At 33.7% G+C, this 25,407-nt stretch overlaps 1 long non-coding RNA gene across 1 annotated transcript; it reads right to left on the reverse strand.

The window, feature by feature from the left end:
* Positions 1–15,763: 15,763 nt before the first annotated feature.
* LOC149414466 (uncharacterized) lies at positions 15,764–24,087 on the reverse strand. Its single transcript, XR_016304078.1, has 4 exons — positions 23,898–24,087; positions 22,856–23,018; positions 17,979–18,149; positions 15,764–17,614 (listed from the first exon to the last, which is right to left on the reverse strand). It is a non-coding gene; the product is annotated as an uncharacterized LOC149414466 (long non-coding RNA).
* Positions 24,088–25,407: the final 1,320 nt, after the last annotated feature.

The following is a 25,407-nucleotide window of genomic DNA, read 5'->3' on the forward strand; positions in this document are numbered from 1 at the left end:
GCCTCTTGATAGATCTGAGTAGATTTTTGCACTTTAGATGATATGCTTTCAACATTTGAATGATCCTTGTTCGCGTCACTGTAGGAATAGATACCGTTTGCCATATATTTTCAATTCTCGACGTTACTCTATCTCTGCTACCTTGCCAAAAATTGGTTCTTTTGCAGTTTCTAATTGCAATTTCAGTTGATGTCTCGTCCACTCATAGTATTTCACTACATCTTCATAAGTAGGTAGAACGTTTTTTTTCATCTCACAAACATCACCAAATAGAGGACATTTGAATACACTCCGAGTTCTTTGCATGGTTGCAACGAAAGATTATCGAACGTATTTTTAACGATAAACGAGCGTGCGACTGATCCGAGCCACGAACGATAGAGCACTGACGACCAGTGTTCCCGAACTCAAAAATTCAAAATCGGGAGAATTTACGCCTAAAAATCGGGAGAAATCGGGAGATTTTCTTAGAAATCGGGAGATCACTAGAATTATTTTAACAAAATTTCTCCTTTGTCAATAATACGAATCCCTTTTATTATTCCGAAGCATAACCTTAACAACTAACGAAAAAACCCATAAGCAGCGCCGTCAATATGATTATTGTAGATGTTGCCCGTGGAATAACGCAATTTGCCCTAACGTTTAACGGGGACTTATTTTACGTCTGGCAACTCGGCGCAAATTTTTGTGAAACATCGACCTTGGACTGTCACCTGTCACTTTGCGAGACGTCAAAAATCATGTAATACCTACTTACTTTATTATGAAAAAAATTATGAATTTTAATTTTATTTAGGAACCAATCAACCACCTCATGGGCTTCTTCAAAACACCTGTCACCTGGCGACAGATGCTTAATAACGGTAGGTACACTGTTTAGTAATCCTTAATCCTTTATTAAGAAATACCTACAAATATCTCAGTTGAAATCTCTAAAAATTTTCTTGGGTTTTTATAATCAACATCCTCAATAGGAATACTTGCAATGTAAGTTCTCTTTAAATAACAATCGAATAAAGTCTTGAGAGTCCGTGTTATTTCGGAGTACAAGACATGAATTTTTGGATATTCCGCCAGCATCTCTTTATTGAGATTGTTAAAAATAGGTAGGACGAAATCCAAAAATTCTAAAAAGAGTTTAGTGACCGGATCATAAATTTTTTGAAGGATATTATCTGCAGCTAGAATATCATTATTTTGTGTAGCATCTATGAAAAAAAGTTTTAATGCTGAATATTGTTCCAGTACACGTTTTACAGCAGCGTGTACTGAAAGCCATCGGGTTTAATACGTAATAAATTATAAATCACAGCACAGCTCGTAACTCGTAATTGATCGGTTCGTATTGGTCTATAATGGCGCGTTCTGACGTTTCGAATTTTGTTGGCCGACTTTTATTTTACGAAAAAAGTTGAACAAGATTTAGTTCACACGTATCGATTTAAGTTGAAGCGATTTTGACATTCAAAATGGCGTCAACTGAAAATTATAATTAATTAACCCATTCTAATCGGAACTATAGAATAAATGCCTAATTAATAACGTTCATAGCTTCTTTCAATTTGTTCCTCCTGTTATATTTTATTAGATTAAATTTAATTACAATAAAAATACTCCTCGCCGAAGGAGGTCCGTTTCAAATTTTACTTTTTCCCGCGAGTAACTAAAAAAGACAAGCGAGTTGAAACATGTGTTCACACGGGGCGATTCGGTGAAAAACTCGAACGACAAGTAAAACCAAAATGGCGATGGTCGTACTCGAACGTCAAAAGTAGACGGGCTTTCAACTTTTGCTAGGCAACAAAAAAAGTTGATAACTTTGTTGACAGAGTGTTCACACGTGGCGATTAGCTTTCAATTGTCCAACCAACAAAAGTTGACCGACAAAAGTCGCCCCGTGTGAACCGCGTATAATAGAGATATGCTTAGATTGCAGTATTTTGTAAATATTCTGGTCAATTCCCGAATCCGGGGAATTTTTTAGTTTTTTTTTTTTAACCATAGACAATTATTTGCCTGTTGTGCGGACCATAAACAAAGAATCGACGAGAAACGATAAATCGCTGAGAACACCGAAAAATCGGTAGATTTTGGTGCCATTTCGGTAGATCGGGAGATGAAGTGAAAAATCGGTAGATCTCCCGAAAAATCGGGAGCTTCGGTAACATTGCTGACGACGCGCGACTCGAGACGCGACAAGTGCAAGCAAGCTCAGTATCACCTCCCGCGCTTCCTCTCTCCCCTTATTTAAATTATAAAACACAAATTCTAACTTCTTTTTATTTTGTGTCAAATCTATATTATACCAAGTAAACTTTCTTGATAAAAATAGGTAGGTATGTTTATTCAAAAATATCGTACATAAACATTACTTCAAATTAGAGTGTAAAACCGATTATTTTCATAAATTCGATGCCGTTGCGGAGGCAGTTACCCTAAACCAAATGGTATAATATTTTACACGGCTTAAATTAAACCTAAAAGGCACCAAATTTTGACTCTTACATTACCGTCCAGTGAAAAAAAAATTCACTCCACTCTAATGTACACACAATACGTACAATACTTATGACTGCCTTACACCAAATACGGACCCAACCGAAAAAAAAATCGTTTCACACGATTATTATTTTCAAACATACGAATTCATATACAATTGCTATTAGAGAAGAAATAATATTTTAACCTGTTGTATGCTCGGAAATTCCAAGCTTTTTTGAAAAAAACCGCGCGCAAATTACTCTCCTGCCTTTTGGTCAAACATCCGTTTAAAAACAAAGAAATTGTTTATTTTGCGATTGTTTTCTGTTTATCAGATAATGTATCTTATTATTCATATATATTACATGATAATATTGTTACAAGTTTTCCCAGAATAGCTAACTTTAACAAAAAAAATGTGTAAAAATTTTCCCATTCGGCAAACAAATGTAAAAAAAATATATTCATAAGAAAATTAACTGATTTTTTTATTTCTACACAAACCTGAATAGACACCCCTCGTGAAAAAAAATAATCCAAAGGTTTTTTCGAAGAAGTAATGCCATTGACACTTCTTTGAAAATGTAAAATATTTTCATTTATTCAAAAAAAAAATCAAACGTCAAGTGTCCACTTAAAATTTTTTTGTGTCGTATTTTATAAGTATATGATAACAATTCTTCCAGATTTCGGTAGTTTATACAACTGTTGTTACTAATAATATTATTTTGTACAAGAAACCTGTAAATAAATAAAGCTAATAATAAAATTATTCATTAGGACGTAAAAATTTTGACATTTCTTACGAAGTAAATTTTCATCACTTTTCTTGGGTGAAATATTATAAAAATTACATCAAAATAATGTAGATAAAACTATCTTTCTGATGATACCTCAAATCTATTATTTCCACAATCAATTTATATCAAAAATAATGAAAGAAGTAAGAGGTTACCTTGAGAATTCGCGATGTTTTTGCACTGGCGTCCTTGACAAATGGCCGCCGACTGCGTGTACAGATGTGTTCGAAAGAACAGGGTGACAAAAAAATCATGACTCGGGGAATAAAAATAAAATTTTCTAATATTTTTTTTATTAATATTTATTTATTTATTTAAATGCGTTTTTTAAATTCAGATACTGTGTGGTTCAAAAATAAATAAGAAAAAAATTTCATCATATTTATTTCAGTTTTAGAACAGGTACATGAAACACGTTTTTTTAATCTTTGGTCGAGAGACTGCGAAAAAAATCATTTTTCACATACATAAATTTATTATTATAATATTCAAATTTTTAGACACTGTTTCTGTCCTCCTCAAAAGTGGAAGATACAATGAATGGAAACGAAAATTCAAACAATGCAAAGATGCACAATGCACTTGTTTCAGTAAACATTTTTATTCAAATAATGCACAAATACACCCATTCAATAAATAATTAAAACCATAAATAACAACAACCAGTGCCAAATTACAATCACAGATAACAAAATCCAAGTAACAAATGATAACACACATTCAACAAATAACAACCGCAACCAACATTCAAAGAACAATAACATTATAACAAACAATAACATTATAACAAACAATAACATTATAACAAACAATAACATTATAACAAACAACAACACTAATGCAAGAAATAGCGATACAATTCCTGAACTGTAATTATGGGACTGCCACTATTAGGTATGATGAATTTCCTCTTCATGGCAATTTTTAAAATTTTGTATAAAAAAAAGAATCTAAATGGAAAAAAACGATTTGAAAAAAACGATTTGAAAAAAAAAAATTATAAACGTTCTAAAGTGTGGTATTGTTTAAAACACGCCCCAATGCAAAGGAAAACATCGCACGATACGCAAATCGTAGAAACATCCTTGCGTATTTTACGATGTGAACATAGTAAGCACCTTCTGCGAATGCGTCGATTCTTACTGTCCATCTTTGGGGTTTCATCTGGAAAATGACCAAGAGAACGATTTAACCTAAGAGTGGCTCCGACGATGGAAGCGCTCGGTGCGGGTTTAACCAAAGAGGGATAGTGTCGCTCTAGAAGCTCAGATGCCAATTTCATCCTGAATGCGCGGTGCAATATTGGCTTCCCTGGGTCTTCTTGGTGAAGCTGCCTAAATATCACCATGCTATTCAGGATGCTGACATTGAGCAGGCGACGAAATACCTTAATGTACCATTTGTAACCCCGCGTTCTCTCCATGCGGTAAGTGGATAACAGCGAATCTTTGGTATCCACTCCCCCCATGAAGCGATTGTACTGGAGCACAGATAGAGGCATTTGGTATTTCTCTAACCCTCTTTTACCCTCAACCGTGTCGCTGTTGTGGTAGGTAGACACCATGGTGACAATTTTAATGTCATTCCAGGCAACGACTGACATGTCACCACAGTGTCTACCAATGATGGTAAGCCGTGGCACACTCTTCTTCATGCTTTTAATGATTTGAGGTACCATCTTTCGGCGGCGATTGAGGGTACCGATAAGATCGGTATTCCTTTGTTTCAGGTACCTAGTCAATGGCATGCTATTATAAAAATTGTCCATGTAGAGGCAGTACCCTTTGTCAAAGAGCCCCTCCATGAGTTTGAGTACAACTTTTGAAGTTTTACCCGAAAACCCAAGATGGTTCTCTTCGACTTCTGTATTCATCCCCGCATACATAATAAAGCGGTACAAGTACCCTGTTGACGATTCGCACAGCTCATAGGTTTTAATGCCGAACCGAGCCGCCTTAGTGCGGATGCACTGCTTGAAACTTAGGCGACCCTTCCAGAGCAACAGGGACTCGTCTATGCTAATATCTTCGTGGGGAGTATACAGACTGGAAAACTTTTCATTCATTATATCCAATAGTGGTTTAACTTTTGCAAGCTTGTTTTGGTAACCGACTTTAGAAATTGTGTTATTGTCAACAAAGTGTAGGAACCGAATTATCAGAAGAAACCTATTACGCGACATTAGAGTCCTAAATTTAGGCATCTCTAAAATGTCTGTTGTCCAGTATTCTGATAACTGAGCTCTGTAACAAATGGACATGTATATAAGCATCGCGAAGAATACATACAGTTCAGCGACTGTAACATCTTGCCATTCCTTCAGCCTGGCATAAGTTGTTAAATCCAACAGTCCATCCTCAGTGTTCACCTCGTCCAGTGCGCTCCATGCATGCCTATTGGTCTCCTCCACGATATAGGACATTGTTTCCAAGTCCCATATTTTGGAGAAGACGTCATATGGAGATGTAGCGACTGTCGGAGGGAACACGTCGGGTGATGGGCCAGGTTGAAGGACGGCAAAATGCTCACGCTGACCCGTGAAGGTGGAGAAATCCTCGGACCAGGTGAAGGTCTGCTCCTCTGGATTCTCCTCCTCCCCCTCCTCCAAAGGCTCCAACTCATCCTCAGGAACATCCATATCCACCATTGACGGAAGTTCTACATCACCGGCGAGGGATTCATCCTCGCTATCAGTGAATCCGTACAACTCCGCAACGATGTGGTCGGTTTCCTATAGACAGAAAGAAAAGAAAAAATATATATATACAGCTATGTAAAGCGTCCTTGAGGTAATACAAGACAAAAATGGCGCTGTAAAAGTTAGCCAAGTGTTATTATAATTACCTGAGTATTTGGAGCCCGATGCGTAGAGGAGGTTGATGGTCTCGGGTCAGCCTGCCATCCCGGAATCTGAAACTGTAAACATTAATTGTTACACGAATGTCTTTCAATTTTGGAAAGGATGAAGCGTACAACCACTATAGAACTACTACTAATACACAACATACCGTCGCAATGACTGCAAATCTTTCTTCTGTAGTGTCTTCCTCCGTTGACACGCTTGGAATCTCCATTCTATAACAATAGAAACAATCATGTATTTCATTATATAATATAATCATCAATACGCGTATAAATATTTTATACCTAAACAAAAAAAAAGTTTGTTAGTACTTTTTTGCACACCCTATATAACTGATCTAATTTTGTGATATTTATTACCATTTTTATAAATAAAAAATAATATTTCTAATAAATATTATTAGAAATAAATATTTCTAATAAATCATGTATTTTGTAAGAACCCTGTAGCTCCCATACAAAATTTGAATTTGTAAAAATCGTTCATATTTGCGCGCGCAGATCGAAGTGCGTTTTACGCAGGCGCGGATATGATTTCAAGATGGCCTCTCACACATACATATAAACAGTTCACGTGTATTTGTGCAGGTTTCCGATGTCTCGTATTTATTTAATTAAAAAATATTAACTAAATATTGACGAAACTAGGGCTTTTATACACAATCTCAGTAGTTTTCTTTACATAATAATGTACAATCCTTATAAGATTAGGCAATATTTACGTGAATATTGATGGAGAAACGTCAAAAAATTTCTCGGACACTTTTTTAGCGCGGAGGACATTAGAATATTATTTTTTGTAAAATATTAACTAAATATGGACAAATCAAAGGCTGTGATATATGTTCTCAATTGATTTATCTGCAAAATGAGATACGAAACAAAGCAAATCACACAATATATGATGGAACATAGCTAGAAATAAAACGAACATTTTTATCACGAAGACATGGCGTATACTTTGACGTAATATTTTGTCGGTTATTTTGAGTTTTCGTATTTTAAATTTACCGAAACACATGCCGTGAACAATAAACTATGTATAAAAAAAACATTACTTACGTTTTATTGATAAATTACTTCGTTTTGGCACTTTAAAATAGAACCGCGATGTTTCACTTTGACCTGCTTTGACCGTTATTTTCGATTGAGTTGGCATCCCACAGAAAAATTTAAAATTAGATGTGGAAGAAGCTTCAAGTGTTTCTGAAATATGATGCGTAAAGAACGAGAATAGCTCAAGCGATTAAGACCTTGTTCTCCATACAAATTCTCTGTACATTAGGGTTAAAATCGCATATAATTTTTTTTTTTTTTTTTTTTTTTTAAATTTGTATGGGCCGCGCATATGCGGGCCCGGCATACGAGGTGTTAAGTCGTTACTAAATCGTCAAAAAATGGCAGCACCTAGAACATAACTAATAACCATAGATCACAACCATGAGATTATCTGTCACTGTCATTGGGCGAGCTTTGTCATTACCCAATCCAGGGGCGTATAACTCCCGCATGACCTTGTAACCCTGATGGGAGGAGTTATTCCCAACCCAAATTCTTATAGACAAAGCTGTTGTGGCTGAAAGCTCAGATCTCATTGGCTTAGAGCAAAAATTGTAGTTTGATCTCTCGCTCTCTACCATAGCGACTTGTGTAACAGAAAGAAAAGCTAAGCATGGGTTATGCTCCGATAAAAATTAACGGTAATTTCCAAGACGCTATTTCGTATGTTGAAAAGTCAGTTGAAGTTTTTTAGCGTAAATATTTTGAATTTTCTTTCACCCATCTACAAATAATGTTACGTACTAGAATTCTTCAAGGTGATAAATCTATGCCGTGTTGTGTTAAAGTGTGTTATCCGGTCTATCTCCACCAATTGAAAGAAGGACCCGAACCCGTTGTTAAATACAGGTACTAACCTCTCGTTCTTTGATTCAATGTTCGTTCCTGATTCCTGAATGTACTTCATTGGCTAATAATTTAATTAATTTTCCTTTTCAGACGTATCCGTTTTCCGACGCAATACTATACCACGTATTAGGATGCTAAAACTGCTAAACAAAGCCACGATTACATCAAACAAGGTCATTTAAACCTCTCCAGAATTGCATCATGTAAGTACCTTATTCAGATTTAACCAGCATTTTCCATGATGTTTGCTGACGACAAAGCTGTTAAAATTATATGAAACCCTTGCAGGAGAATTTTAATAACTTCTAGTGCTTTGGCAGTAATAATTAACACTTAAATTTGTTACTCTTTAACTAATATTTATAAGATGTAAGTCACCTACAGTACGCTTCAACAGTGTGGAATCTTTATTTGAAGGAATATTCTGAAGGTATACACCTAATTTATATTGCAGTGAAACTCGCTCAAGAAGTTTTGTTTTCGCTTCCCACAAATTCTGCAGAAACTGCATAAAACGCATTTTTTTCCCATACAAGAAAGTTCACATGTTCAACAGTGAATTAATCCATGTCCCCTTTTTCTTAAAATATTTTTAATCCATGAAATTTATTAAATATGTGTACAATACTAGAATAGAATCATTGGTCTCAAATTTTGTCTTTTTCTAGGTAAGACGAAGGGCATTTTAAGCTGCATTGGTCCGACGGCAGCCCTTTCTCCCAGGAAACAGAAGACGCACTTGGAGATTTTGGGGACCAGACGGCAGCTGCGATATGTAGGTATAACATACGTATATATATAACAGACTTTTCTGCAGGCCTTTTTAAGGTATACAATTCCGTAGTCTATTATTTTGGTATTCTCATAAGGTCTCGCCAGCGTTAGCAATGTAAGCGGCCAAAAATAATTTTTATATCGACTTTTCTCTGCATTTTATCAATATGTGTCAATGCATGTATTATTTATCTAAACCTTCCGGAAGAAATTCTCTAAATGATGCTGAAAACCTTATCGAAATCAGTCGCATAGTTAAGAAGAACTAAGCGCACAAACAGACAGACGCGAATGTCACTTTATTTTATACTATTTATAGATAATGGATTCCACCACGAATTGTCAGTATTTAAAATAGAAATATTAATTACATGTTCTTAACTTCTATTTCATAATATATTTTGCAGTTTTACAAGCAATATTTCTTTACAAGCTTTTATTATGTACAAGATTTTTATTTCTTATATTATGGTTTATGTATTATGATTTAAATTATACCATGTAAAAGTCTAAAGGCGTTACTATTACTTGACATAATGAATATCTTTCAACACGTTGAATATGTATTTTGTGTAAATATTTCTTGTATTTTTGTGCAATGTCAAATTAAATCTTAAGTTGTTGCGGTAAGACAGAAATCCTGGGTTCGATTCCTAGTTGAGACCGTTACTTTTTATTTTTCTGTGTCTTGTTCTGTTTTATGTTTTGTTTAGATATATTAGTATTATCTTCTACTTCAATGATAAATCAATGCTCAATACATCGGTTGTACTGACCCTGTTTTGTATTACTGTCCATTGTCTTTTTTAAAATATAAATTATTTTTAAAACTTGATTGTGCCTAAATGTATACTCGGACGGTGCTAATATAGAACATCCCGATATAATATATTCTATAGTTTCCGGAAAAGCCAAACATTTTCTACACAAATCATCAATTTGATTTGTATCTTTGATTATATGCTTCCTATAATTTTTAGTATTAATTACTCTATCCTGAATGGCAAGAATAAATCCTTCTATTTCTGCGCTCAACTCTCCAATACTCAACCATTTGTTTGACGAGAATTTGTCAACATACGTTTGGTTGAGATAATTGAAGTGTTTTGCGTGTAAAATATTATTAGTCCAGGAATCTAATAATTCCTGGTTGGGATTTATAAAAATGTTGGCATTCTCATCGTATAAATTTAAAGGTGTGATACTTCTATCTGCCTTGCAAATTATTTTTTTTGCATTTCTGAGCTTTGAGCTTTCCAATGGAAAAGGGATCTTAGCATTTCTACCTGATTATGTTTCAAAGAAGTTATTTGATTATACCTCTACCTCCTAAATTTCTAGGTAAATTAACTCGTTCTATAGCTGAATTTGGATGATGGCAATTAAACTTTTAGTCAAAACTTTAGTATTTCTTGTCTTTACGTTACGTTAGGTGACCATTTTCTTGTAAGCCAAAGATAATTATTTTATCCTTAAAATAAACTTTGTCGCTGTCATCCGAAATGACTGATAAATATGGCAGTTATCGGAAAAGTCGTTCATTTTAAAGTTAAGGGCAATTCCGTATACCTAAGTATAACAGGAAATGCCCCCTGTTGACGAAAATACAACGAAAGGGACAGTTGAGCAAAGTTGAATAGGCGCTTCTCCGCCATCACATGGGAAGCTTATGGTGCAGACAACGCCAATCAAGTAACAAAATCATCCCTGCCATGGTTGCCTGGATGGAGTCCCCTCTGATGGTTCTCTGGAGACGGGAGATGTCCAAATATCCTCCATAAACGGCTGCTTACACTCATTTTTGTGTTTGTATTTTTATTTTTTCACTTATATTCGGCTTTATTTGTGAATCGCCTATGTATTATTATTTTTATAACTCTAATTACGTATATGATTTCAAAATATGGAATGTGTTGCATTGCACTACCACTGCATACATTCCGTTAATTTTTTTTTTCGACTTTATGTCCGGGTTAAATCTTCCCCACAGGAAAAACTAAGCCCTTCCGCAGACTTTTCCACAAATGATCATCTAGTCAATCCACATTATGCAAGTGTATTATGCAAGCAAAATAAATACAATATGATACAAAAACAACACGTCAAATCACCAGAAATCAAATAATTCGCCGACTCCAGCTGATATTTTCATATCAGAGGGTTTGGCTCGGTAAAACTTCTAATTGGACCTATAAATCCCACTGATCCCTCAATATAAATATTTTTTTTAAATTTCGTAATCTTACATGTATTTAAAATGACTGATTTTTGCATTTTTGTGTATAATTTATTTTTCTATCTGTCGTTATATTATTCTGCAAACATTAGTTACCGTGTCGTTTTTATAATAAATGGGGAACAGGGCCGATCCTTAGCCAAACATCTGCAAGCATATGCGCATCTGCAAGACGTGGACAAACTTCATCGCATGAACCAGAGCACCGAAGAAAAGTTATTATGTAAACGAAGAAACCACCAAACGTAGCCACTTGGTGTGACCTGCGAAATAGGTGTTTGTTATGCATTGAGTTCAACCCGGGGTGACGGTAATCAAACCCGTCTAGAAAATAGAAATAAAAAATAGAAAAACTAGAAATGTTTCAGATGCTTTAATTAAATGCTGCGAGTAGAATACATCTTGACCTTTGAAATAATCGAGTATTTTTTAGATAAGTCTTTTTATAAGCCCAGAAAAAAATAATGTATAAGGCCTATTGTTTAAATTTGGGACAGAACAGAAGGGTAGATTCCTCTTTTAAAATAAAACACTTGAGTTGAGAACACACCAAGTTGAAATTACACCGATTTTATTGTTGTTTTTTCCAAAGCTTATATTGCTACCGACACTCTGTGGAGATCACTCCACCAACGGAGAGCGAAATATAATTGTCACTTTGGGTTCCTTTAGCTAGAAACTATCGAAGAGAAGTGAGTTCCCTAATCAAAATTGGAACTTTAATAACCTAGTTTTCGCTACCTTTAAAAAAGGTGCAAACTATCGACATCTATATTCTAAATCAGTAACTCTTTTTAATTATAATTGGTTTGAAACTCGGAGCAATTTTCAACATTGCACAAACTGCTTTAAAGTTCAAAATCTCCTACTTACGAACCCATTTTCGGTTATCATTTTATTTTATAATGTGGCAAATTAAGTTATTTATAAAATGATCGGAAAAAAAATAAATATTTATGCCTGAACATCCACAAAATAAAATAAAAGGCACTTTTAGGCCATGTTTTTTTCTTGCATAAATCAAAACAGGCGGATGGTGTTAAGCGGGAATTTAAACCTTATCGTCATCTACGTAAGGGGTGTTATTGATAACGGCTCGATTTAAAATATTACACGACGTAGTGCATCGCCTTAATTCTTGATGTTACTGTTTGTCAGATCGCTGCGCTTCTAGTTGGAATATAAAGGTTAATTCTGTCCTTACTTCTGATGTAATAAAACATTTCAATTAATTACTCTACATTTTTTTCTTTATTAAGTAATTAATCAATTTACAGAATATAATCATTAATGTTAATTAAAATAATTCATACAATTTGTTTTCACTGCTTTTGATTTTTTAATGTTCCTCTTCTATAGAAGCTGGCGCTTGTGTCTAGAAGAATGGTGAGTATCATGATAAAGAATATTTAGTGTTTGTAATTACGATTTAAGGAAATATTAATATTAAAATTTATAATTAATTTAAAGATAGTTTCATCATTTTGGTATTTTTTTACACTAAACTTCTCTTTAATTGCTTTTAATAAGTGTTTATCGTTACCTATCTATTGTTCTGATATTATCAAGTAGGCTGTTGAAGTATTTTTTCCCTAGATATATGTAATGATGTTGAGCAAAAGTGGTGTTACATTTTTATTTTGGAAATATATGTTTTTGACGAGTACGACTTTCAGTTGAAAAGATGTGATTTTGTTTTTTTTTTAATTATTTTTTTTTTGGACAAGATCATTAAATTTTAATGCTTTAAATTCTTTAAAAATGAGGTGTGTTGGATAATCTGTTGGTTTTTTCAATATTATTTTTATAATTAGTCGTTGTACAATTTCAGCAGGGAGTAGATTTGTTTTGTATGCAGCTGATTACAACATTAAAACATAAATATTAGTGACATTGAAAAAAACAAATCACAAGGGCATGCGAGCAGTATTGAATTGTAGTAGGTATTTTAAGATAATTATTATGCAGAAAAAAACTAGGAATGTTAAGTGTGTTACAGCGAATAATATACAAATAATACCCTAATATTTAGATTTAAGCTAAAAAATAAGATGTTCCCAAAATACATTTTTAGGAATGTAAATTTTATTTTCGCAATACATGGCTACTCCACGAGAAACTGTGGAATTCCAAAAACAAACTTGTCGGGAACCCAAAATAAACTCTAGTTTAAGAGGAAGCTACAAGTTAAAAATGTGTATATTCTTGGTATACCTACCTTTTATTGTAGATAATAGCCATTAAAATCGCTTGACAAACGGAGTCTAGAAACGTTCGATTTCAAGCATAAAACTGGTTTTTATTTATTTTGTAAATACTTTTATAAGAAAGCAAAAGAGTTAATCACGGAAAACTGTCACAGATAATCTTAGCTATTATACTTTATTTTTAAAAAGTTTTTTTGCTTTACGCGTTCACACATTTCTATTGAAAAATTAACGATAGGAAAACCTTTAATTTATCTAAAGCATATTTTTTGGTATTCATAATGTACACCAATTCGTTATAAAAATTAATAAAAACAATGATTTAGCAAAACTTCTCCTTAAAGGATTTAAGATGTTTAATGAATTACCGACAGATGTTAAAGAAGCTAAAAGCCTTGCGGCTTTTCGTGGGTTATAAGTAAATACTATAAAACATAAGTTTTACATGTATTGTTAAGTGTCCTTAATGTCGTAGAAATAAGTTATTTAAGGTTTATACTAGATATAAAAAATTGTTTTTTTATAAGTAAATAAAAACATACAAAAAACACATCCATTCATTATTAGATAATATTCGAAAAATTTTAAAGAATTTACGATTTTTTTTATTTTATTTTTAATTGTACGAGTAATTATTTGTCACACAAAATCAGTTTTCTACAAAGTTCACTAACTTGTATTAGTGAGCTTTGTAAAAAGAACTTATTTTATGTTATTTTGGTTAAACTTAGGATACTTAGAACAGATTGTTTCAGAGAATTTGAGCAATTCTTCAAATTTCAAAGTTAATATTAGTATTTCAGTTCTGTCAAGTAACTGGCCTATAATGATATAATAACAGAACCTGTATAGGAAATTCACAGAACACACAAATGAACGTTGAATTTTGATGAATTGTTCTCAATCTATGAAACAACCAATCTGAAGGACGGGTTGTTAGAATTTGAACAATTCATCAATTTTCGAAGTTGAATTTCAAGTTATGTGAAATTATCATTTCAGTATGGGCCAGTTGAAAATAGCAGAACTTTAAAGACTATTAATATACAGAACCTGAAAATAAGATTCGAAATATGATAAATTGTTCAAATTCTGTGAAAAAACCTATCCTTAGAGGATTGTTGTAGGAACGCTTTTTGGCTTTGAAATGAGAATAGGCATAATTCCTACTGGAATGTCATTTATCCAGTTCCTACCAATCCCTAAACATCACCTTACTGGAAATATTTGAAATTCGGAACAATGGCAAGAACACAGTGCAAATTTGAGTTCATTTGTTTGGAAAAAGCAGAAGAAGAATTGAACTATTGGATGCAGGCTGTAGGGGTCTTTTTTGTACTAAATCTTTGAAAATAATGACAAAATCTTTAACCTTATCCCTGAAAACCTAAAAACCGTAAGTCAACCCCATTCCTTTAAAAAACAAATTACGAAATTGATCCTTACACACGGAATACATTACAACTACAATACCCATTCATTCTAAACTCTATCAATGTAATCACCTTTCAGACAAAACATAATAAATCCTTATTCCCTAACTTAGCGGTATAGTATGTACATAATTAATTAGTGTGATCTATATAATAATAATTTCTCAAATTTTTGATCTTCTTATAATTCTCTAACTTCTCCATCCTCTTCTTGCTACCCAAACTAGCTACACATCATTTTTCTTATTACTGTTTTTTTATATTATAGAAATGTATAGATTCTATGTCCACAAACTGTAAAATTCACCCGCCATAACACAGGGTCATCCCTAGCATGGAGGGTGAAATATCACAAAAACCACGTGTACTCTCTAAATCATGTATCAATAAAATAAATAAATAAATATTGAAAGTGCTTAAAATCGTCTAAGTATAATTATGAATTTTGTTTTGTTGTGGCGGTAGTTACATCATTATGTTGTCACTGTGTGTTCATTCTTGGTAAGTGATTGGTCATCTTTCTTTCCATCACGGTATGGAAAGAAAGATGACCAATATGTGTAGGAATGAAACACGTTTCATTCCTACACATACTATGACCAATTTCAACAAATACTATTTCATTTCGTATCGTTTTCATTTACAGCCCACAATTCATGTTCACCGTAAGCTGAAATTCGGAAGCAGTTTTGTATGCACCAAAAGCTGTGAGGCTATAATGTAGTCGATTGAAATTAACAGAGTTGCAATTTGATTCGCAAAATATTCTGCGAAATAAATTTTAAACTTTACGAAAACTGTGAATCCACTGTGGGGTTTCTTAGCATGAGACATATTATTTTAATATAATAAGCAATGCTTAAAATAATACACCCGAAATCCTACAAACCTATTTAAATGAAGGTTAACTTAATATGTATATATAATTTATCAGTGTTTTTAAATAACAAGTAAAAGACTGTACTTCTTTATGCGCCCGAACTACTTGTAAATAACATAAAACGAGCTTATCGTGTAGAAGCATATAACTGTGTTTTCAAGGTATCATTTTTAAACATAAATTTTGAATAATAATAAAGGAGATCAAAGAAATAGCTGGTAATTGTTGTAAACTAGTTCCAGTTTGTAGTACATTAGTGTGGTTCTTCAGGTCGACATTTAGTGGATGATCTTTGAGTAATATTCAGTACGGGTAGACTTGATAATAACAGAGTGTCAGTAGACTATATACTGTCGCACTATTTGTGCAAGTTACTTAAAGGAAGGTTACTGGTAAAAATATACAATACGAAAGCAAGCTTATATACACAGTAATTTAAGACTTGTATCAGCAAATAGCTACACTTGTATGTGTCTTGGTGAGGTTTTTGATTTTTTTAAATTAAGTATGGGTTTGCATGTATCTTATAAAATACGCTGTCTGTGTATAGGGCGTGGGGATGGATTTTGTTTGAGTATGAGCGCTCGTGCGTCTTGTTAAGTCTGACTTCCACGAACCGGGATAGTTGCAGTAAGAGCATGAAAATGGTTTTTCTTAAATATGATTTAGGATGTGTACAATTATACGTCCTATTTCCGCCCACAATACCAGAACTAGAAAACGATTTTCTTTAGTAGAAGTGCGATTGAACCTAACTAATTTGTTTATTTATTCACGTTCTCCATAAAACGGCGATGATCGTGATATACACATATCACTGAGAAGATTACAAATTTGAGGTAAATATAAGTAAAAAAAGGTTATGAGGGCAGTTCTACTATTTTGTGACATGCGTCAAAAGATAGTTGTTGAACGTGACGTTGAAAATGTCAAAGGTCAATTCAGAATCGTTAAGCAGTTGAGTCTCTCTGTTGATTGGCGCTTTCTGATAGATAGAATTCCTCGCTTTAGGATCATACAAAAGTGTATGGGATCTCCCACAACAACTTTAATAAACCTCGTTTATGAAAGGCGGTACTTCCGTAGACACGAAAAGTTACAGTAAAAGCACGATAATGGTTTTTCTTAAGTGTGAATGCGAATGTGTCTCGTGAAATTTGACTTCTCTGAACATGAATATTTACAGTAAGAGCATGAGAATGGTTTTTCTTTAGTATGAGTGCGCAAGTGTGAAATTAAGTTTGATTTCTGTGAACTTGCATAGTTACAGTAAGAACATGAGAATGGTTTTTCCTTAGTATGTATACGAATGTGTACAACTAAGCGTCCTCTTTTCAAGCAAGAATAGTTGCAGAAGGAGCATGAAAATATTTTTTCTTTAGAGTGATCGCGAACGTGGATAAGTAAGTTTGACTTACGGGAAGATGAATAGTTACAGTAAGGGCATGAGAATTGTTTTTTATGAGTATGGGTACGAACATGCTTCATTAGGTTGGACTTCTGTGAACATACGTAGTTGCAGTAAGAGCATGCGTATGGTTTTTCTTTAGTATGAGTGCGAATATGTATAGTCAAGCCTGACTTTTCTGAACATGAATATTTACAGTAAGTGCATGAAAAGGGTTTTTCTTGAGTATGCGTAAGCTTGTGTCTAGTTAAGGAAGAACTATTGGAAGTTGAATAGGTACAATTAGAGCATGAGTATGGCTTTTCTTTAGTATGAATGCGCACGTGTGAAGTTAAGTTTGACTTCACTGAACATGAATAGTCACAGTAACAGCAAGAAAATGGTTTTTCTTTTGTGTGAATAAGCTCGTGTCTCATTAAGCTTGAATTCGCATAACATGAAAAGTTACAGTAAGAGCATGAGAACGGTTTTTCTTTAGTATGAGTTAGTAAATGAGCAAATAGGCCAGGCTCCGAAGTAAGTTTTCTGTCACATTTAGAACAAGGGAAATATTTAGTATTATTAGATATCTTCCCGTCGCCTTGTTGTTGAAAAGAACAGTTCCTAACTATGATTGCTGCACCTAGAAGAGAAAATAAAATTAGAATTGCGGTTTGTTGTGAGGCTGTTGGTAGGGGCTTGGAGAGATAAAGACGGGGGGGGGAAGACGGGAACGTACCTAGCTATTCAGGTAATCCATCAATTCTGAATGGTGGTCTTCAGGTGGTGATCAGCTCGATAATGAGAGTGCTTTAAACTCTACTGATTTTGCGGAGATAGTTAGCGTGAGTGCAGTGTACATATTATAAAAGGTGTAATGTTCCAATTAATATTTTTTTTCACTTTAAATTACTTTTTACTTTAAACTTTTTTTGATACAATTTTCTTTGAATAGTGTGGAATGTGCTAAATTAGTGAGAAAATCAGATTAAAAAAAAAGGTTTTACCTGCCGTTTGTTGAATTCTTCCATAGTGCTCGGAGCATTCATTTTTAATATCTGGGAGTTCAATTTCACGTTCTGTATACGAAATATCACTTCGTTTTTTTTCTTTCTTCACTGTTTCTGTTTTGATGGTGACTCCCTGTAGATTAGAATTTTCCGTTGTGCTAATTTCACCTGATGATCGAAAAACTTCATTAAAATTGGAAAAACTAAATATTGGTAGTCGACAATTATATGCATTAGCAAAAAACAATCGACAGACATTATTAACTATGTGAAAAGTTTTGTGGGGCTATCACCATGCTCACGATCGCAATGAGCATTGCGCATCCTCTCTTAACTGTATGTAAACCAACAGATATATTGTAGGAAGGAGCAAAAAAAATAACGGGAACGCTGTTAGGTTAGGGTTAGGTTGATAAGCAATTCTGTTTGTAGCACATCGACAATTTTATCGTTTTACTAGGTTAATAATTAATGAAAATCATAATTAATAATAGTTCAACAAGATTTCCCATGGAACAAAAATCATGGAATCGCTCACAGACTACATTGATAGTAAACTGATGAGTTGAAATCACAAATGTTTTCGAAATTCGAGACGGAATTAGCCGATTTAAAAAAATCAAGCCAAATTTTAAGCAAAAGATAAGTTGAAGTCAATGAAAAATTATATAAAATTCTCGATTTACCGAAAAAATACCAACAAAATTATAGAGGACTTTGAAAATAAAAAAAATTAAAAAGCAAAGAATCAGAACAAATAGTCTGTAGAGGATACCGAATTAAAGTATCGGCTAACGAACCACCGCACACACAAGGACGGCCAAAAGAAATTATGGAGTCAAAAATAGGTAAAGGCATTGTTACGTGTTTTTAAGGCTTCAAAATGAAACAAGTTAACCAATTCAAATCCAATAAGGTGTTCCACAAGGCAGTGCCTTAGGCCTGATTTTATTCCTGGTCTTTGAAGTTTTAACTGTCACGGCTCCATCATTAGTTTCGCAGATGACACAGTCCTTATCCTTCGTGGAAAGTCTTAGTTTAAGGATTACTCCGTTTTGGCAGAAGATATTTTATAAAAAATAGCTCCATTAAAATTATCCTTAGTATATATTACTTGTTTTTACATACTCAGAAACGTGAACGGCGTGTGACAGTTCCACATCAGGACTTTGATATATGTACCTAGACCTACTAACCACCTAACATCTTATCATATTATTCGGTACCAAGAGATCATTTACATGCTTACGCTGGGAGCTGGGAACTTGGGATTGCCGTACCGAGGAGAGCCGCATCGGGCGAATGGAGTATTCTTATTTCTCATACGTTTTAAGTGCACGGCTCCCGTTCCATTGAGCCGTAATTCAATTGAGTCGACTCTTTGAGCAGTACGAAAATATTGAACCCATTGCAACCCTCACATACCATGTGTTTAATTCCCTGAATGTAATATCTCGAAAACAATAACATCAAAAATATATTTTAATTTACGCATTAAAAATCCAGGATGACTTTACACACACAAACTCAGGTCAATTCAAAATATATTCATTACAATACACATCCACCAGCCTACAACTAATATGATTTTTGGACATAGAAATTAACAATGTTTCTCAGTAAAATTATTCACTAACTGCCCAATTGCAATAAAAACAATTAGAAATTAATTGACTTCAAAAGTAGTATGAAGATATGGATCATGGGCACGGGAAGGAAGAATATAGATATAATGTTACAACCTAACAAAGATTAAGGTTGTGTTATATTTATCTAATAGATAGTGCTTTATAATTTTCCTCTTATAATATTTTAGCACGCTCAAAAACTTACTTTAAAATAAGTAAAGCACTTTAAGAAAAAATTTAAATAGTTTACAAACCACACACAATAACATAAAAAATATGACATTTGAATAGGGTACCCCAGTAGTGTAACATTAAAAAAAAATAATAAAAATAAAACGGTATTGTTTACGCAATATAGGGGCAACTGCTGTACCTGTGGACAAAATCCCGATTTTTCAATAAAACAATATTTTTAATTTTTTGGGTGTAACATTGTAATTAGATTATTTTTTTATTTTGAAAAGAAATAGATAAGACACAATGATAACTATTAATAATTTATTTTAACCACTTTAGTGTCGAGTTATTAACATTTATAAAAAAACGGCATATTTGTCCATAGGTACAACTACCCAATGTACCTATGGACACACATCATTGTACCTGTGGACGCGTTTGTACCTGTGGACAGTAATAATATAAATAAACAAAAAATAAAGAAATATAAGAAAGAAACCGTCTTAACTTAACAAGTAATAATAATAACATTTTAATGGTGTGCATTCCGTTAAATAGTCTTATTTATTAGCATCACACGCAGCTCTGTATAACTCTTCCGAATCAATACTATCCTGATCTCCATCAGTATCTTCAGATAGTATATAGAATCTCTGGCATATGAAAGAATTCTCGTCATCTGAATAATTCTCTTGTGTGCACTTAGAGTGAAACACACTTAGAGTGGTAATAACCTTGGCATAAGTTACATGTCAGGATGTTAATTTTGTTTTCATATTGTCTACAAACTGTGCATATAACAAGCGTAACATCGCTTATTATTTTAATCTTGCTGGTGCTGGGCTTGTCTAAATCAATTAATGTTCTATCTTTGATGCTGGGACTTTTTGAACCCTTTAAGCTTTATTTTTTCCTCCCCTTACATTAGCCTTTATTTTGTTGTGATTTCTTTTTAAAGATGCGTTCATTATCTCATTTTTTTCGGGGGTGTCTGTCAGTATTCTAGTCCTACTAGGTTTTCTTCCTCATTTTTCTGTCTTCCTGGATGGTGTTTTAGGGAATGTACATACACGCACTATATAACTATAAATACAATTGAAATAGAAACAAAATAAATTCTTAAACTTTAAAAGATATATTGATTGTACCTGTGGACAGTCCACAGGTACAATCATCGTGTTGTCCACAGGTACAATTTTGACATTATAAGCTAAAATTGTTATAATGGCTAAGATAATCTACTAAGAAGGTTTAAATATCGTCAATGGGTATATGATATGTTATTTCTCAAGTAAAACTAAATACATATCGAAATTTGTGATTCGGGTATTAGGACAAACCGTTTCAATATGGTAATTAACTAACTTTTTATTAAAAAAATATTGTAGTTTGCTGCGCTTTCCAAGTTGGGACAGAGGAGAAATGGCCGTTAGTCAGTGTTGCCATATAACAAAATTACTACATGTTAATATTTTTTTTGTAATTTTAGGTTGTACAGTTTGTGAAATATGCATAGTGTCCATAGGTAAAACCGTCCACAGGTACAGCAGTTGCCCCTATATGAGATTGGTGGGTATCCGTTCGCAGACTTGGTGGATAGGAAATCTCAAATCCTGCAATTGTCCTACCTACCAAATGTACCCATCCCAAAAATGTCACCATGACCAGTTGATGTTGCAAGATGTCAATAAAAGTATAAAACAGTCTGCTCAGAGTACAGCTCAGTGCTCAATGCAGCTCAGTGCTCAATGCAGCTCAGTGCTCGGATGGTGTAAATTGACACCTCAGACGGAAAGAAAGGATGTTTGAATTAATGGAGACCACGGATTATTACATACTGTATAAAATAGTATCTCAGACAAGGAGGATTGATCTATAAAATAAACACAACGGTGAAATAAATTATTGTGAAAATTACTTAATATTCATATTTCGAGTGCATCCAGAATCTGACAGACTGGCCGCAACTGGGCTTTTTTTATATTCCAGAAGTCCAGGTTTAAACATTGAGGAATAGTGTTTATCAAGCTAAGGGTGTAATAGTTATATTTGCCCCACCTGCAAGAAATAACTGTTACTGAATCTCGGCTGGCTGATAACACACACGCTGGGCTGTTTGCGCCTATCAAGTATCGTTTAAATTAAAGGAAGAACATTTGAACGAGACGGAGATGCTTTTGTCCGGCAAACGTGGGAGTCAGTACCGAGCGGGCAAGCGGCTGTACTGGACATTCTGGAATTCTCTGAGCGTGTGATTTCTGACGAAATGGCCACGCTAGTTAGTTTAACCTTTATTTTACTGGACACTGTCTTCTTAAATTACTTTTATTTCTGTAGAGATTAACATCTCTACATGGCGAGCTACACTTTATCACAGGTTAGTTTATGTCTTGGTTTTTATGTCACTTTAGCGAATTCATATTGTTACATCTTAAATTCCTTGGTGCTAGAGCTCTTCGATCTGGCACATGGCTCTAAGTTATTATGACAATTTATTAAAATTATAGAGTCTCATGTTCTAATTGCTAATTTGTAAATATTTGTTAACTTTAACATTCCTTTTATTATTTTAACAATGCAAACTATTCTTATAGAAAACCTAATAAAATACAATGGCGTCTAGCGTGTTTAGTATTATAATCTTTTTACAGTGTGTTCATTTAATTATTACAATGGCCCCAACTTGTAATTTTCTATTAGTAAAATTCATCTCATTACAATGGCCTCAACGTGGCTTTAATTATTACTATGGCGCACCATCGCGTCTTTAATATTAGCAATACTCTTCTTATCATTACAAGCGGATGCATTAAAAATAAATAGCCTTATATAACATTGCAATTAGCACAGTTCTGGGACTGGTTCTTCCTGTGGGTTGCGTAGGGATTATTCCAGCCAACACCAACTAATAGAATGGAGTGTCATTTTCGCGACCCCAAGTATGATGTAATTCCCTTAATTCCAAAGACTGAGTTTTTAAATGCACTGCTGAAAACAGGTATCCCGATGCAATTTAATATAAAATTGACAGTTTTAGAATAAATATAAATCTCACGTTAATTTTCTTACCAGTCGTCTGATCAATTCTCATGGGATGTTCTAAACATTCCTTCTTCATACCAGACAGATCTACTTCAACTTCAGTCGCTGGCTCAATCTTGATGGTGACACTCTCCGGGTTAGAAAGGTCCATGACACAGCTGTGAGAGCGTTTAACTAACAACAGAGTACTCTGCAAATAATATATGAATCATGTTGAAGCATTTCAACATTTGAGTGTACGAAAGAATTATTTAAGTTTTTTTAAAATTTAAAAATATATCCTATTTGCTAGGAACTAAGACAAAGCAGGGTTTTTCAAAACATTAGCTCAAAAAGAACACGGAAGTGCAATATGGCCTTACACACCAAAAACATACCAACAAAGTGAATGTTTTATTTCACTGCAAAATATTATTTTACTTCTTTCCATAGCTCAACTAAACAAAATTAGCAATTAGTCACATTAAAAATAAGGAAAACAAACAGAACAGACAAAACATAAGGATTCAACTGATATTCATACTCGAAACCTTCGTTTGGCGTTCAACAAATTTTTGTTTTTTCAGTTTAAATCTATCCTATCAACATTTTACACCACGAATTAGAGGTTTTACAAATAATTAAATACCTGCTTTACTACTTTCGGTAATCTTTTAGAGTAGCTGGATAAGCTTAAAACAAATATTTTTTTGGTTAAATATGCAAAAAATTACATTTACTGTCAATCAAGATTAAAATTTCATGTTTGTCGATAGTTAGATAGATCTTGGATTACATATGAAGCAACTGTAACATGTTACCGTACTTTATCGTGTAGATTAAATTAACGTAATTTGTACCTATACACTGTTATCATTTCTCAATATAAAAGTAAAATTTTCGGTATGGAACATAAAAAAAATGTAATAAGAAGTCAATTGCTTGACTTTTCTAAATATATAAGATTAACACAACTCAAACACCAAAAGTTATGTAGATAGACGTTCAGTGCTACCACAAAGAACAATAAGTTAGTAGTAAAAATGTATTTCCGTAAGTCAGAAAACTAGTAAAACATATATAAACTCACGTACAAGGCGAAGCGCAAAGTTTCAATGTCAATGTGTTTCAATGACGAGGAACATAACCTAATATTGGAAGTAGTTGAGCAAACGTCCCGGAAAAAGACTGATCATCTTCGGAAAAAATGTAGCGATGAAGACAATTATTCAAAACAAGTAATTAATGCGATATCAATATAGAAAACGGAGCACTTAACTACGCACAGCTCAACCACCAGCCGTCAGTAGGATTTTACCATAGACAAAGAACAATTGCAGATAGCAATGCTACCAACTTATGCACAAAAAAGCTGGCAGTATTGTTGTTTTTTTCAGATCTAGCTTTCGAATAAACTAGAAATAACACCAACGCAATGAGATTTTGTTATTACTATACTAAGGAAAATTCTACTATTAACAATATGCATGTAAAATCAACAAAACAATGAAGAAAATATCATATTTTATGAAATCCAATACCGCCATAAAAACAAAATGTTTACAGTTTTGTTGGTTGTATTGGTACCTATCCTCTCCTAGTGAACTATCTACAGTTGACCTTTGTCTATGATTAAATCTACCTGACTGTTGCCGAGAGAGTTGAGTTGTCCTTCGCTACCTGCTTCGTTTTCTGTGTCATTGCATAATTGCAATATGAGTGTTTTGAATTAGTCCATAAATTATATTTGAAGATGTAGAATTAACATTACTCGTCTACTCAACTACTTCGGATATAAGGTTATGTTCCTCGTCATTCAAACACATGGACATTGAAACTGCTCTTCGTCTTTTACGTGAGTAGATTAATGTTTTATTATCTATCAACTTTCTGACTAATTACTGACTTAACTATTAGCTTATTGCTCTTTGCGATATCACTGAATAGAACGTCTGTCTACAACCTACATAACCTTTCGGAGTTTTTTAAATTTTATTTTCCATTTGTCACTATAAATAAGAATAATCTTTATCCGCGCCAGAAAGTGGTAATGCTTGTATTTATTTGGAAAATCCGTACTTTACCGGTGTAAAATGGTTATTTGCTTCCGTTTTGTTGATTAATTTTAATATTTTTTGTGTTTCTTAGTTAATATGTCAAGGCGTAATAGCTCTTTTAAATGTTGTAAACTTTCGTCGTTCAACTAAAAACTTTATCAACTCTGTTAAAACGCTGTTCACACTTCACATTAGCTTTCAAGTGTCATTCTACTCCGACTTGATCTACGAAAATGGCCCTGTGTGAAGCTGTATATTATTCAGCCGAGGAATTAAACACACGATGCCAACTAGGTTACCGACAGGTCGGTTAAGTTGGTACCCTCGATAGTTCTTCCGGTTATCTATCTGCAGTTATAATTTTTCTATGGTTAATTCAATCTGACGGGTGCGCCTGTTCTCACATTGCTGGAGGATTGGGGGCGGAGCTACGAAATCCGAACTTCACTTCATATCTGCCCGGCAAATTTAAACCTGTGACAATGAGAACTTGGCTTTCTTGGTTGGTTGTTATTTCTCCATAAGACTGCATAACAATTACAT

The sequence above is a fragment of the Hesperophylax consimilis genome, chromosome 20 (genome assembly GCF_061612785.1).
Source record: "Hesperophylax consimilis isolate HC1 chromosome 20, BYU_Hcon_1.0, whole genome shotgun sequence".
NCBI lineage: Eukaryota > Metazoa > Arthropoda > Insecta > Trichoptera > Limnephilidae > Hesperophylax > Hesperophylax consimilis.